The sequence below is a fragment of the Protomyctophum bolini genome (assembly GCF_963924005.1).
Source record: "Protomyctophum bolini genome assembly, chromosome: 18".
Lineage (NCBI taxonomy): Eukaryota > Metazoa > Chordata > Actinopteri > Myctophiformes > Myctophidae > Protomyctophum > Protomyctophum bolini.
Window position 1 is genome coordinate 12,922,811 of NC_137879.1, and position 16,077 is coordinate 12,938,887.

Here is a 16,077-nt window from a genome sequence, read left to right on the forward strand (position 1 = left end):
GAATCATTATTTCAAAACCTTAAAAAAAAACATTCCCAAAAAAGCAACATTTTTCATGAATTAAAAACTAAATGTAATGATTTCCTGAAGAAATGAAAGACAAATCGAAGAAATTCCATAAATTAAAAAAAACAATGTTTAAGAAAAATGCTTGAGGTCTACACACAAAAACAACTTCCTGCAGCTATGCTAAATAATAAGAAAATATTTGCGCTCTCACTGTGCTGGGTTTAAGACCAGCTTGGGGCTGTGTCTAAGCTGCATTAATCGCTATTAAACCTTTATCACTGTACGTAAGATAGCAATGCCAAACCACAAACTTTAAAACTAACACCCATCAGCGCACAGATGGGCCAAGTTAGCAAGTTGGCAATTACAGCGTATTACAACGTGGGCGCTGGGTGTGAAAATGACTAACTGCGTAAGTTGTAAACATAGCAATGATAATTGCGCCGGGCCTAGCGCCATTTAGTAGTGGCTGTAAAGTAGGGCTTGTGTGCGTGTGCGCCTAGAGGGATGCTGGTAAATAAATCCCTCACGGTCCCATTGGCAACACCCTGATACTACATGCATCCAACATGAAGTCTCAGAGGTGTTGAGGCAAATGCCTCCTTCACTTCCCAGAGCCCAGCCTTGGGTCTTCCAGTGTGAGGGTTGTCCGCTGTGGGTGGTCTCGCTGCATCCATTTGGGTTTCTTCTGTGCTGGCAAGGGGTTGATAAAGTGCCACAGTCCTGATGGACTACTACCTTAGGGCCATCTACCAGCTGCACCCAAAATACCACGTCAGAGATTTTTTGCTAGCACAATGCATGGCCTTTACAGAGCTTGAGTGAGTTAAAGTATCAGTCTCTCGTAATTGCTCATGTAGATGAGTGAAGTAGTCCACACATTCTATAGTTCTGACTCAAGCTCATGGCCCAAAAGCGAGTTCCACTGGTGTTCACACTTCTATGCTGTATATAAAGCCAGCTGGGGTGCAACGTGCCCACAAGACCATGGGCAAGTTGAGGTCCCAGTTTCTCCATCGGTGGTCGGAGAGAATGGCGAGCTGGGTAGCTAGAGTGTGGTTAAATCACTCTACCAGCCAGTCACTCTGGGGGTGTACTAGAGACTCTGGCACACCAAACTCTCAGAACATTTCAGTGACTAACTTCTGACGCACTCTTGTCCGGAACCACGTATGCCTCTAGCTAATAGTAATCCATGGCATAGTGGTTCCTATGTTGGTTAAAAGGAAAAGGGCCCAGAATGTTTGGAAAAGGGCCCAGAATGTTTAGAGTTGTGCATAAAGTCTGACGAGCTATGGTTTAAGAAACGGGCCCTGGGTATAGTGTTTGAGTAGGTCCAAGGCGATGATGCATGCGTCCTGGATGTCAGCCAGTCAAAACTCATGCTGTAAGGTAAGGTCTTACTGCATGGCCACAGCTATCCGGAGGGACAGCAGGGCCAGCTGGGCATCTTTAGCCCATAGCCTCTAGTTAGTCCTTAGAGCGAGCAACTCATCTTTTTAAATATGCCCGATGTCTGAGACGTCGAAACAGTGGTTGTCTGTGATGGCTAATCATGTGGACAGGGCTGCTGGAAAAACATTACCTAATGCCCACTTGACAGAAGATTAACTTCAATCACACAGCGCATGCACGCGAGCACACACACACACACACACACACACACACACACACACACACACACACACACACACACACACACACACACACACACACACACACACACACACACACACACACACACACACACACACACACACACACACACACACACACACACACACACACACACACACACACACACACACACACACACACACACACACACACACACACACACACACACACACACACACACACACACACACACACACACACACACACACACACAAAGAATAATAATCTCAAAAAATCAATCACAGACTCCTCCTGGAGCAAGACGATCCCGAAGTGCTCCTGACAAGGAGATTGGTGCCCTGTTTGGTTGCCTCCTGTGTGAATGTGTTTAAATTGTAGTACTTTGAGTGGTTGGGATATAGGTCCTGTATAAATAACAAGACCATTCACCTTTAGTATTACAGCATTTATCATAGAGTGGCACCTTAAATATCAAGTGTATACAGTAGTGTAATTTTATTTCACCATAGATGGTGAATAAACTGATGGGCTACTATCACCAGTGGAATGTCTCTGCACTCTGCACCAAACAAACCAAGCCAGCTTTTACACCTTACAGCAGTGTCAGCACTCCTCTAGCAGATGCGGACGAGATTTTTAAAAGCACCGCGGCATTAAGCAGCCTGTAGCACGCAGTATGGAAACAAACAGAGCTCCTTCGACCCTTGCCCTCTGTGCTATTTTCAAACCAATAACGTTAAGGACAATCGAATTAAAGGATTACGTTGATTGCTTCCACCACCATGGCAATCTTTTTTGGCCGATGCCCTCAGTAGAGTCATACAAAGAGAAACAATATCAGCCATTGATCGATTGGATTTTAAAATACACTTCCTCTCAAATGTTATAAAGAAGTGACAAACTGTATCAAGCAACTGATGAAAAATAATGGAGATAGAGTCCCCATTATCCCTTCTCTCTCTCTCTCTCTCTCTCTCTCCACTTGCCAAGTGTATAATGAAAACAGACTACAAGGTTATATATATATTCCATGAATCATTCCAAACTCAAACCTTCTGAGTGCACAATGCAATTAAAACAGTAAACTCAAATTTAAAGTGTAAAGACGTTGCATTGCAAGGCTTCCGATCTGTGCAAAGTTATCTTAAATTCTTCAATTAACCCCAGTTTGAACCAACCTGTGTATATCATGCTATCTATATATACAAGTGAAAAGGTGTACCCATACTCATTCTTCATGCTCTATCTCCGACCGAACCACACTTTCACCACACATCTCTATATGCAAAATAAATTCGGCACACTCCCCGCACTGACATAGCCTATTTTTTAGCCGTTCAAGTGTCTCATTTACTCTGCAAATATTACTTTTATGAAACACGCTGTTATTGCTCAACGTCAACAGCCTACGTCACAATCGTCATGTTGGCGTCTACCAAAATCGTCATGTTGGCGTCTACTACGCCAACTACGTTCACTTAATGGGGCCAGTCTTTCACAGTGACACACATGTTACATGAACCACGCGCCCGGGATGGTTTCTACCCCTCAATGTCGTATTTGCTGCGCCCTACGCTGTTGCCACAACACAAGGAATTTAACCACGCTACTTGCATACACTGCAACTCGCTTACAATTCGCAAACCTGGCAACACTGCCCTCTCTTACCAGCCCCGCCCCCACACTAGCTTGACAATGTCATCTCGCGCAGCACAGAATCTGATCTCGCGCAGGACATTGATGAGAGACAGAAGGAACAGGAGAGATTATACGATCGCTATTTCGCTTATTCCATCTAAATCTCTTTATTTACAAAAAAAATGACTCGACGATTCCCTTAGTTACATCAACATTGTTCTTTGTCAATAATCGGATTGGGCCAAAATATCACCCTTACACCGATCACTTTGCCTATTTTCGCCACACAGCCAATTTACTTCCGCGAGCGGCCGGGCCATTCCGCCCATGCGAATGCATGGAGAAAACAAAGAGACGAAAATCCAACTGTATCGGAGCAGTGCCACACACACACACACACACAGTCACACACACACACACACACACACACACACACACACAGAGAGGAGTTGACAAGTGAGAGAACGAGACGGCTGTTGCGTTTCACCATGGCCAGTGCTGTTGTAGACAGCGACGACGATGATACACGGAAATAAGTGTGGAAAAGAAACTCACACATGTTTTCACTCCTAAAATGTATAAAACTAATAATACATGTGCAACGTTGCCCGTTAAAATCGTTTTGTTTAAAAGATCGTCAAATATATGGCCGTTAGTACTGTTAATTCAACATCCGGTGAGGGGAGGATACGGATTGTGTATGGAAATCAGCGCATACAGTGGGTGGGCTTTAGACCGGATGTAAGCCACATCCACTAAATGTACACTAAATAGAAATAGTATAAAATACTGCATAAAATGGTGTAGCCGACTGCAGCTATTTATAACCAGGTAGTGTATAAGTGAAATTACACACTTAAATTAGTATTTAATACTTGAACTAACAACAGATGGGTCTATATACTATTTGTCTTTTCTTCTTTTTTCTTTCATTTACTTACTTAGAGCTTAACAAGAATGTTACAAGTCATCTCATCTTAAAGAAACATTTAAAAAATGTTAGGGCATAAAACCCAAAGTTGTTAAACCTTTTCTTATTCTCATTCTGATTTGTTATTTATAGAAAATAAATGTGACTTATTGGGAAACAAGTGTTTTTCTTTACAAACCAAGATATTGGCCTAAATTATAATGAATATAGCCCTCAATGCTGAAAAAGAAGGTTTTAAAAAAATAGATTCAAAAAATTTAATCAAACATCGAAGCAAATCGTGAGCTTCAAATCGAACATTGAATTGAATCGTGGACTAGGCGAATCGTGATAGCGAATCGAACATCGAATCGAATCGTGAGCTGCAAATCCAAAATTGAATTGAATCGTGGACTAGGCGAATCGTGACAGCCCTAATGTATACATACGCCTGCACGCACACACACGCACATGCACGCCTGTAAGGCCCCCCCCCCACACACACACACACCAACATGCGATTCATTAAATAACTATTTCTCCGCACGCGCGCACACAACATTATTCACGTGAAGCCTACAGGGAATTACAGACGGAATGTATATACACACACACACACACACACACAGTCCCGGCTCACATGCTTAGAATTTATAGATGCGCAATTTTGGGATTATTTTTGTACATTGAAAAAATTTTGGGGGTCCTTTGCTCTTGCCATGACAATGTTTGAGAACCACTGCTCTAAAACAATATTAGACAAAGTTTGAGACACAAACACATTGCTCTCTCTCTCTCTCTCTTCTCCTTTTGTATCAATTAAATAGGCCTATTCATGATTCTGCTTATAGAGAAGTAGCCTATGTTAGTTTGTTTTATGGACTTGAGAGCTACTTTCAAAACGACCAGCTCAACATACCCACCAAATAAAACTATCATCCCATTGCTGCAAATAGTGACAAAATGTAATTGCGGGGCCTTTCATATAGGCTACATATAAGACAAACGCACATGGAATGGGAAATAGAGGGGGGACAATGCAAATCGTAGGCTTTCATTTTTGTTGGTATTTGACTTTGCTACTGATGATTGTAAGCAACAACAAGTATTGCATTGTGTGTTTGAGCTGACAGGCCCTTTTTCATGTCAATCACTCAAGTCATTTCAGTTCATCTAAAGCGGAAGATGCAAAAAACGTTTTTTTTATTAAAATTATATATATTTTTACTGCCATGTCATGTGGTCTACCTGCAAAGCCTTTGTAGATCGTGATCTACCATTTGGGCACCACTTAACGTCAGATCAGGGGTTTTTGTCGGCCAGTGCCAACAATGCTCCCCGAAAGCATAATCGCAGCAAATACCGGGCAGTGTGTATGAGCCTTAACATGTTGACTACACTACACTACACATAATAACTAATAACCCGTTTTCAGCTTAAAGCAATTATATTTCATTGAAGCAACTCCTTAGCATTGTTTTCATACCATGGATGTGATAAGAAAATATCAAACATAAGGGAAATATTAAATAGTATCGGGTGTACCAGTTTGGCCTTTTCTTTTTTTTCAATGGGGCAATACATTCATTAAACAAACGTTTGATTGATTGAGTTGTACAATGTTATACAACCCTAAACTACTTTTCGAATACACTACACAATACAATACAATTTCAGAACATATAATATTGGCCAATATGTCAAATATGTAAATATTACATATCCCATTGAATGGAAGCGGACCATTTGTAACACATGTTACAAATGACCCGCTTTTGCAAGTTTTCTTTGCAGTTGCTTACAGACCAGAATGAACGTGAATTCCGTCTAAACACCATGCAAACTAATGAAGAACATAAGCATGAACACATCCATGTGGATTTTTATTCACCAACACCAAAGACAAAAATTGTAGCACACATATACTCCAGGTGTAAAATTATACGCATTTTGAAGGTAAACACTTCAAACTTCCTGGGCACGTAGAGTACGTTGCTGTACACATACTGACGCCATGGCGTCATGGTGGCGTTGACCAATCAAGATATAACGTCCATGTTACAACCGTGAAGCGTTACAACCTTGGCGGCTCTCCCCTACATTTGTTACTAACATTAGGTTGTGGCGAAGTAGAAACGTGGCCAGCAGATACTGTGTTTTGGACAAACAGGCTAGGTATTGGTGTTGATTTGGGTCAACTGGACAAACAGCGTGGTGTTGTTTTGTGTCTGTGTTTGTGTTGGAGCGCCTCAGTGTGGCCGTACAGGTCATGTGCAACCTCTTCCACAGAGAGATGGAGACACTAAATCTCAGCTGGACAAACATGTTTGCATGCATGCATCGCTGCCTTGCATGCTGTGTGCTACTGTTGAGTCTGTCACTTACTTTGACTGATTTATGGCATTGTCTTTCTGTTCAAATCCAACTATGTTAATTTAAGAAATCTGGGCATATAGGTCATTGTTTCTTCACTGTGCACACGTGTAGCCTATTGTATGTCAGACTGTATGTCTGTCCCACAGTCACAATCCTTTAGTAATTAGGCTGTGGAAATATTCACGACAAAACAATGGTACATTTCCAATAACCCATCCGTTACTACATGTGGAGTCAACTCCCGCCATTTCTTTCTTCCCATAGTGCGTGGCGAAGTAGCTCTGGGATGAGTGCGCGCGAAGCGCGCACGAAATTCTAGTTAATTACAGTTAAATAGTTTGAGGAGGACATTGTTGTGACCATTAAGCAGCAGTCTAAATCAATTACTGGCAATGAAATGTTACTTGACAAACAGCCTGTGCATGCCAAGGGAAGGGAAGGGAAGTGAAGCCCACATCTCCTAACTCATTCCACTGGCTCTCTCCCACAGACCAACACGAGGCCCCAAACAACAGATCAGTGTGAGGAGGCATTTCGGCATGTAACAAGGAGGAGAGAGTGGCTCTTTAACAGATTTGCATTTCATTAATCACGGCAGGATCCAGGCCACTGCGAAGCTTTCCATCTGCAACACAGCCAGCACAGCGAAAGAGACCCACAGATTGGAGCAGCAGACCCCCTCATTACAGGGGGAACGCGGCAGAATTGTAAAATGCTAATGGATAATCCAGTGCTAACAGGCTCTATTCATGGCCAGCGCTCCCACCTCTCAAACGTGCACCCACTACCACCCGTCCAAAAAACATCATTCTGAGCTCTCTCGCTGTAGGCTTGGATTGAATATACCACGAGACAATTTGTTACAGTTCCTCTGTGCTTCCTTTAATGATACTTTCTAAATTTGAAAATTAAGCATGAAGAAATTTAGCACAGTATGGGATTTAATGTTTTGGCCATCTGTCTACTCCACCTTGGACCTCCATTCATGAATCCCTTAAAAACAACAACCACACACACAAAAACAACAAGACCCGGCAGAAAGAAAGTGATGAGAAAGACGGTAGAGGCAGTAGTAGGTAGTTAGAAGGCCAAGTGAGAGGGCACCAAATGTGAGAGTGTGAGAGAGAAAAACAACTACTTTGGAAAGAGGAAAGAACAAGCTTTTATGTGCTCTGCTGCTCCATCAGCACTCGCTGGGAAGACGAGTTTGATGGCCAACCTCTATATTATTCCAGTGACAATTTATTAAGACTCCATACATGATGAACCACTCCCGCCTAGCCTCGGTCCCAGGCTCACTTATCTGCGAAAAGAAAAGCCTGGTCACAACCTAAGGCAGAGAAGCTATCGGCGGTTGTATCCTCCGGAATATCCGTCAGATGCATTTCCCCCAGATACGATATTTTCCCGACCAATCACAACACTTGTTAATTCGCGGAGAATGTAAACTGATTTGTAAAGCCATCAAGCTCCATAACCAAGGCCCAATATGTTCTGTACTTGGATTAGTGACTCCTGGTTTACTCTGGCACATTTGTCCATGGACTATAGGGATGTATACAAAAGTGAAGAAAACTGTGTGAAAGTGAAAACTAAAATTGATCACCGTTATCCGGGTTTGTAGAAAATGCATGAAAAACAATGATGTTGTATATTTAGCTGGATACACCAACATCAATGCTTCACAGTCACTTGCTGATGATTGCCGTGATGAAAATGATGAGACCAATGCATACTAAACATTTGTAATGTCGATCTAGCGGCATGCACCATTTACTGCTGTTACTTAGCCTAGGGCAAATTGCTTTCAGTCAAGCAGATATGGAAAGGTGTTGGGTGTGTGTGTGTGTGTGTGTGTGTGTGTGTGTGTGTGTGTGTGTGTGTGTGTGTGTGTGTGTGTGTGTGTGTGTGTGTGTGTGTGTGTGTGTGTGAGAATCTCTCTTTGTTCGGACATTCTCTCTGGCCCCGACTCTCTCCTCCCTTCCTGTGTCCAGAAGAATACAATCTGTCTTCCACCTGTATCATCCAATCACTTGTGGCTAGGAGGAGTAGGCCAGACCGATCCCCCAGAAAGGGCACTTCATAAACAGAAACAAATGAAGACAAACCACGGTATGCAGCCCTTGGCTGTGGGGACAACTCTGTCCCTCCTGACCAGGCAAACATTTGACAGGATTTGTCCCCTAAGCTGCAAAGCAGAACTCTGCAGTATCATTTATCATCAGCAGCATTCTATGAATGTATGTGCAGCAATGTGTGTGTAGCAGCAGGTGAGTCCATCAGTTTTCGATTTGGTTATCCAATTTAACAATATGACTTTGTTACACAGGTGTCGATAATACAGGTGGTGCTCAGTTACAGAGGGCCTTCAAATATAGACAGAAATTAAAAACATTTCTCTCTCACACACACACACACACACACACACACACACACGCGCGCGCGCACACACACACGCACACACACACACACACACACACACAGTCACACAAAGCTAGGCTACATATATCGCTCCCTATGCCAACTTTTCGAGCCAAGGGCAAAACTTAACACAAGCTATGTAAAGCTATCGGTGGTGTTGCATGAAGATGAGTTTATGGCAGTAGACAGTGTTTGGTAAGGATTCCCATTCATAGTATATGACCTCTTTAGAGGTTGCGTGTCCTACAGGTTTATCATGACGATGGCCGCATTTTTTTCGCAAAGCAACGTTCAATGTCTCAAGTTATAGGCTATGCTCTTTCTCACTGCTGCTGATGTATCGGCGATACACCATGGCAAGTCGCTATAAGCTAAACATAAAAACACGAACCCCCCTTTAAATAACAGACAGTTTATACTTACCAAATCAGTTATTATCCGTGCTGGCTGACTGTGTCCACATGTACCGGTATACAACATCCCTGTCGGGGTGCCAGAGATGATCAGAGATGCGGTTAGCCTAGAACACGGTCTACTGCAGGCAACACGCTGATATTGCCACTGCAGTCCACATTTAGACTGATCCTGTGGTACGTGAGGTAGGCTACGTCTGTTTCACGTCAAGTTGAAATAGACGCGATGTTGAAAGGCGACCGCGTCAACGTGTGCATGGTTCTGAAACGGACAGCTCCTCCTGAAGTTGTTACGAAGAGGAAAGATGCAGTGGAAGGTTCAACTCCAGTTTCTAGACATCATATCAACACAATATGATAGGCTACACTCTCTCCCACCCCCCATCTCTTCCTCACTCCCTCCCCTCCCCAAACGGCAGGAGCATGCCCATGCAGTCCCTGCTCCTCGTCAGCATCAGCACCCAGCACTCAGCACTCAATCACCTGCAGGAGGTACGACGAATTATTCAGGTAGGCTATAACCGTGTGGCGTAATTTAGCAAGTCTCAGAAACACACCCCGCAATGTCAAATATAAGTTGATATAGACATATGGTGCTGCACAAAATATGTCTCATTAAAGCTATAGGCCTACGTCGTCGTCACAGGTCGTTTTATGTAGTCACTTTCATTCGGTTTTCCTTACCGCTTAATACCGGTTTCACGTGTTGGACACTCGGTAATTAGCCAACACGTGGTTATGCAACACTGTCAACGTCACTTATTTTGGTGGGTATGGAACATATAGCCAACAGTGCACATAATAATATAGGCTTGTAGTAGGCTATAGGCTATTCATTTTCTTTCTGGCAGCATTCCTTTTGGTAAAAGAATGGCAAAACCTAGGCCTACTACTATGGGCTACCATAGGCCTACTTTATGAAGTAAATTAGATCCGAATAACATAACATAAATTATCAAGCTACTTTTTGAAGCAATGCATGCTGAAATGATTTTTTTGCATTCCTCATTCTGTTTATTAATCCACTATTGTCAAATCATGGTCTGTTTTAGTTAAAAATACAATTAGGCTATAGCCTTGCAATATGTTTAGAGATTAGGCCACACCAGCCTGACTGATTAAATAGTGTAAATGATAAAATATCAATATTTTAAACAGTTTTTCTTGTGGGGTCCCACATGGATCAGTTCTTAATTGGTCGACTATATTTTCCTTGTGGTGACATCACAAATGTATCTTACTTCCCCAAATTGCATCTATAAGATCTCCAAAACATCTTGTTTCAGTCATGACTCTGAAAAACAGGTCCACCTCGAACCAGTTAAATTACTGTAATGCCATCACTGGCTTCCCAACACTGGGAAGGCATCAATCATTCAAAATGCTGCAACCAGAGTGCTCACTGGGACAAGAAAAACGGAACATATTGTTCCTATACTCCTGATACAGAATTGATTTCAAAAGTATGAATTATTGTAAGACTCTTAAAAGTTTAGCTTCTGAATCTTTGAACTTCTCTGTATACTGCAATGACCTTGCAGCAGAGGACGCCCAACAGTAGCCTACTACCTAGAATCAAATTTAAATCTGGTGATGGTGCATTTGGTCACTGATGCAACTCTTTGGAACAAACTGCCTGATGAACTGATTTGTGAGTGAGTGAGAGAGAGAGAGAGAGAGAGAGAGAGAGAGAGAGAGAGAGAGAGAGAGAGAAAACAGGCGTACCATGGAGCACATACCTGTACAAAAACAAAACAACCACACCTGTGTGAACTGAGCGGTGCAACTATACAATTATTGTTATCGTTACTCTACTGTACTCAGTGCACTGTGATCTGTATTGTGCTCTGTACTGTACTTTTCTTATTTTTGGAAAAACTGAGAAATAACAGAGTTACCGTGTGGGGGTTCATACTTTATGATTTGAACAGTTTGCAAAAAGTAAACAAATCAATCCAGTTATTAAACTTTCAGTTCATACACAATTTATAATCCAGTATCCAATAATCACCTCAACAATTTCAATTCAAGAGCATTCATCTAATTGGATTTACATCTCTGTTTCATATTCAACCAGACCATGGCACCAGACATACATTTTAGTCACAGCAGCAGCAGCAGCAGCAGCAGCAGCTGCTATACAGTTACAGTTAGGCTGCTAAAGCAAAAAGCCTCGGCTGCCATCTGTTGGCTGTGATGGAGAAAACATAACGCATAACTGGAGCAAAGGGCAGTAAGCAGGGCAATGAGTCCCACTTGTCTGCTCACGTCAGCGGTCCTGGCCAGTGGCCAGACGACGCCTGGTTGAAGACACACCATGGAGCCATAATTGTTTTCACTTTCACAGTCTGATTGTCTTTTGTCTGGATCCTGAGTCCATAATTATATTTTGGCACTTGCTTTGGCAATGTAAACGTATGTTTTCTCATGCTAATAAAGCTCCTTTGAATTGGGTCCCTGGGTCTCAGGGGCTGGGCTGGGCTGATTGTTGTATAATTTGTACTTGAAACTGAAATATGATCAAATGAACTAAACCATCTCAACCTTGCCGCTCTTGTTTTATCCCCAAACACTCTAACCTGCATGGGCCACCGCCAACTGCAATTTAATAAATCAAAGGCAAAATAAAGTTTCAAATAACAAAATGTTCACTTAATCAGTTCAAAATAAAACAAAACGTTTTCTGCAAATCAATTAGTGTCCTGGCACTGTCCAAAAACTAAACTCAGATGTCCGAAAAGAAATCCTAATGGAAACCAGTCAATGCTGTGTGTATAGTGGTAGGTCTCCTCTTACCACCCTTTACACTGTTCTGCAAAATCCGTCCTTAATAGAAATCCAAACTCCATGGAAATAATGGAAATAAAATTCTCCTTCTCCAGTGGTAGAAATCCAAAAGATCCGAATGAACAATATAGCAAGACTTGGGATAAATCTTCTTGCTTCTCAGTAGACTGTCTGTCTCACCCTTTGCTCTCCTCCACACTGGACTGACAGAGTCAAATTAACTCTCCAGGTGGCCCAAACATTGTGATTGATTGCCCATCACTCAATCAGCCAGGTGAGCTGTGAGCGGGGTCTCTCAATCACTGATTGTTGCCATAGCAACACATGCATCTCACTGGCTTCTTGTAGCATATAGTCCAGCGGATAAATAGCAAAATCTCATAGACCAGTGGATTGGTAGAAAATAATAAAGTACATCCAAATGGAACATTGCAAACAAAAAATACATAGAAACAATGTGACTCTGGGCACAGTGGTTACAATGTCTTCAACCAATTATATTCACTAAGATTTAGTATTCCTTTAATATAAAGGTTGATCATTATTCTGTGCAATTATATTAATGTTTTCTCTCTGACTCTGGGAAACTTGTCAAGGTCTTCACGCACAGATAGCGTTGGGTCCTCCCTGCATTCTTCTTCCTCTCTCCTCATTCTCCCCCTCACCTCTTTGCCTGTCTCACTCCCTCAACTCTCTCTTCATCTGTATCTCCTCTCCTCCCGCCCCCCCCCCCCTCTCTCTCTCTCTTTCTCTCTCTCAAGTGGGTTGAACTGAGACAATATATACTTGTGTTCTGATTTCCCATGTTATGTTGCTCGAAGATCTTGCCACGAGCACATCTGTCAAATAACATCCACGTATACATGTAATAAAGACCACTTGAGACAGTTCTTTGTCATTACTATTCCCTCAACCGTTATAGTGTATAAATTAGCCACATATATATATATTGTCAAACGTTTACACATTTTAATCAGATTAATCACACCTTAAAATTGAATGAATCATGATTAATCATCATTCGTATTTCATATTATTTCCCAAATATGCCCTTTTCTTGTGGGAACTAAAAGATAAGTAACTCGCTAGCTCAGAGCGAGAGCTATAGAGAGTCACTTAGTCATCATAACGTATAATATCTTTGTTTCCTCCCATATGAAAAAAGCAATTAATGTAAAAATGAATAATGAATGAATAATTCCTTAATTCCCCCCTTTTTTTTACATTCCCAATTTCATGTACCTCTGAGCTTTTGCCAGAAGGTGGCACTGTTAACATTTCTGATCAGCAGCACACTAGTCTCCAACATACCATCACTTGTATAGTCAAACTCAGTTTTTATTTTGGTTTGGTTTTGTAATTGATAAAATATAAAACGATCCCACCCACATTTTGATGACTTTGTGAGATTAATTCATTATATTATTTGACACAGAAAGGGTAGAGTTGGCTCTACACTGTACACTGTGTGTATTCTTAGTCCATTGAGATCCTTATTGAAAACTCACCTATGTACAGCTTCTGTTGTTTTAAATGTGCTATATAAATAAAGTTTGATTGATTGATTGATATTCTTGCACTATTCCTATTCCTATCCACATTGAGTGATCTTGGTACATAGAAATAGATTTATTGGAGATTCTGACTTTCAATTGTACATACCTTTTGTATGTTTTCTCATGCCAATAAATCCTTTTAAATTTAAATGAATTTAATTGAGTTGTGGCTCAATTACAGTAACATTCATTATTAATACCGGTAACTAGGTGTGTGATATTCTGACTTGATAAGAGTATTCGGTATGAATATGAAAGTATTCGGAATGAATAGCAATAGGTGAGAATACTTTTTTAAGAGACTTGGGATTTGACTTTGATTCATACAGGTATACTTTAGACTCTAAAGTTTAGAGGCCCATAAGGCTAGCCTAAAATATATTTCAGGTCAGCTGTAAGTGTATCAAGTCTCAAATAGGGTCTAGGGGACTGGGGAGGCCCTGTTTGGGACTTAATAGGCTATAGGCCTATATACTTACTTATAGATAGGCCATAAGATTTGATAAGCTATGATAAATTATAGGCCTAGAGTAAAAGACAAAACTTGAAAAGTGACATTTTGTTATTATTTTGTATCTTAAAGCATTTTAAAATAATTTCCAAATGAGGGGAAATTCAACAGGTTTCCATTATGTTCACATCTCACCTGCACTGTACACATTTGACCTGGATGTTACAGTGCATCTCTTATCTATGTAGGCTGTAGGTGTTGTATATGAGCCAACTCATTCAGCATAACCTTTTGCACGGATTTCAGATTATTACGCGTGACGTGATGTAACTCTATGTGCAAACTGTTAACAAAGATAAGGAACGCATTTTATTTATGATACGTCTGCATCATACTGGACTATCCAACTGTGACCTGAAAACGAGGCAATACTAAAGTCTAGTGGCTATTAGGCTATAGTCTGCTGGTGGAGCAATTTTACAATACACACACTGACAAATTTACAGATGAGGCTCATTGATGATTTTGCTGACGCCAGATTAAACAAATGCACTATTGCGCAAAAACTAATGTACGAATGTTCAGAACATCCCACTCCACTGACACATGCCTCCTCTATTTGAGCGATTACATCAAACGCGAGGTGGATGCTGGCAAATACTGCGGCATGTCATGCTGGACATCCAAAATGCTTTCGACACCGTAAACCACTCCATACTGATAAATAAGCTTAAAGCAATTTGTTTTGATAGCAGAACAGATGATGAACACCCCCCTCCCAGTGAGCAGTGGCATTCCACAAGGAAACATACTAGGGCCTTTACTGTTCCTAATATATGTAAACGACATGACATCAGCTTGTGACTGCAACTTGTTCCTGTTTGCGGATGACTGCACTGCTGGTCTCAGACAGGAACAAACTGCAGGTTGAAAAGGCCCTCAGCTCTGAACTCCGTAGAATCTGCACCTGGTTTGTTGATAACAAACTATCTTTACACCTGGAAAAAACTGAATCCATTCTCTTTGGATCAAATCGTAATCTCAGCAAGGCAGACGGCTTCTCAGTTAAGGTGGGTGACAATATAGAGGCAAATCTTTCCGGTGATAAAAAAAGTCAACCAAAGAACAAGATTCCTGGACAGAATTTGAATATCCTCACTGGTCAACAAAAACACCTTGAAGACTCTAACAGGAGCCCTTGTACAAGGTTTCTTCGACTATGCATGCATCTTGTGGTACCACAGCACCTCAAAGGCCCTTAAAACAAGGCTCCAGCCTCCAGACTTCCAAAAACAAACTGGTCAGGCACACCTGGCACACTCCCCGAACCCACTTCACCCCTGCCCATTTTGATAGGCTGGAATGGCTTTGGGTTGACGACAGACTACAGCATCTTGCAATGGGTCTGGTCTACAAGATTCGCTATACACCACCAAGATACCCATTATAATGTCAACGATGTCCACACTCTAGGGAGTTCACTAGGGAGTTCAACAAACAGGTGCAACCCAGATTCGGCTCAAACAAGGGATTAAATTAATTCAGCTTATACTCCACTAAAATGTGGAACGCCCCACCAACAGCCATTAAGACATGTGAATCCCTGGGCCTGACAACTTCAAAACCGTTCTCAAAGAGCACCGATACAGACAGCTGCAATTCGAAACAAACTGACCCCTGTAAATTATAAGGCTGAGTCCCCCCCCCACCCCTTTCTCCCCTTTAACTTTTTTACTTTCTAATGATTTGCTGTTTTTTAATAAGGCGTCGGCGTCTGCGAGCACGGGCCGCGGGCCGTCAGTTTGACACCCCCCTGCCCTGGCCCACAGACTGTCACAGTCAGTGTCTGTCTGTCAGTGATCCCAGCGATGACGTCAG

At 41.8% G+C, this 16,077-nt stretch overlaps 1 protein-coding gene across 1 annotated transcript in view; it reads right to left on the minus strand.

Moving 5' to 3' along the window:
* Nucleotides 1–9,480, minus strand: part of LOC308333171 (uncharacterized protein) — an 84,422-nt gene extending 74,942 nt beyond the window's left edge. Inside the window, exon 1 of the mRNA XM_080789366.1 lies at nt 9,416–9,480. The gene's annotated coding sequence lies outside the window, so the exon portion shown is untranslated. The remainder of the gene's footprint in view (nt 1–9,415) is intronic.
* Nucleotides 9,481–16,077: the final 6,597 nt, after the last annotated feature.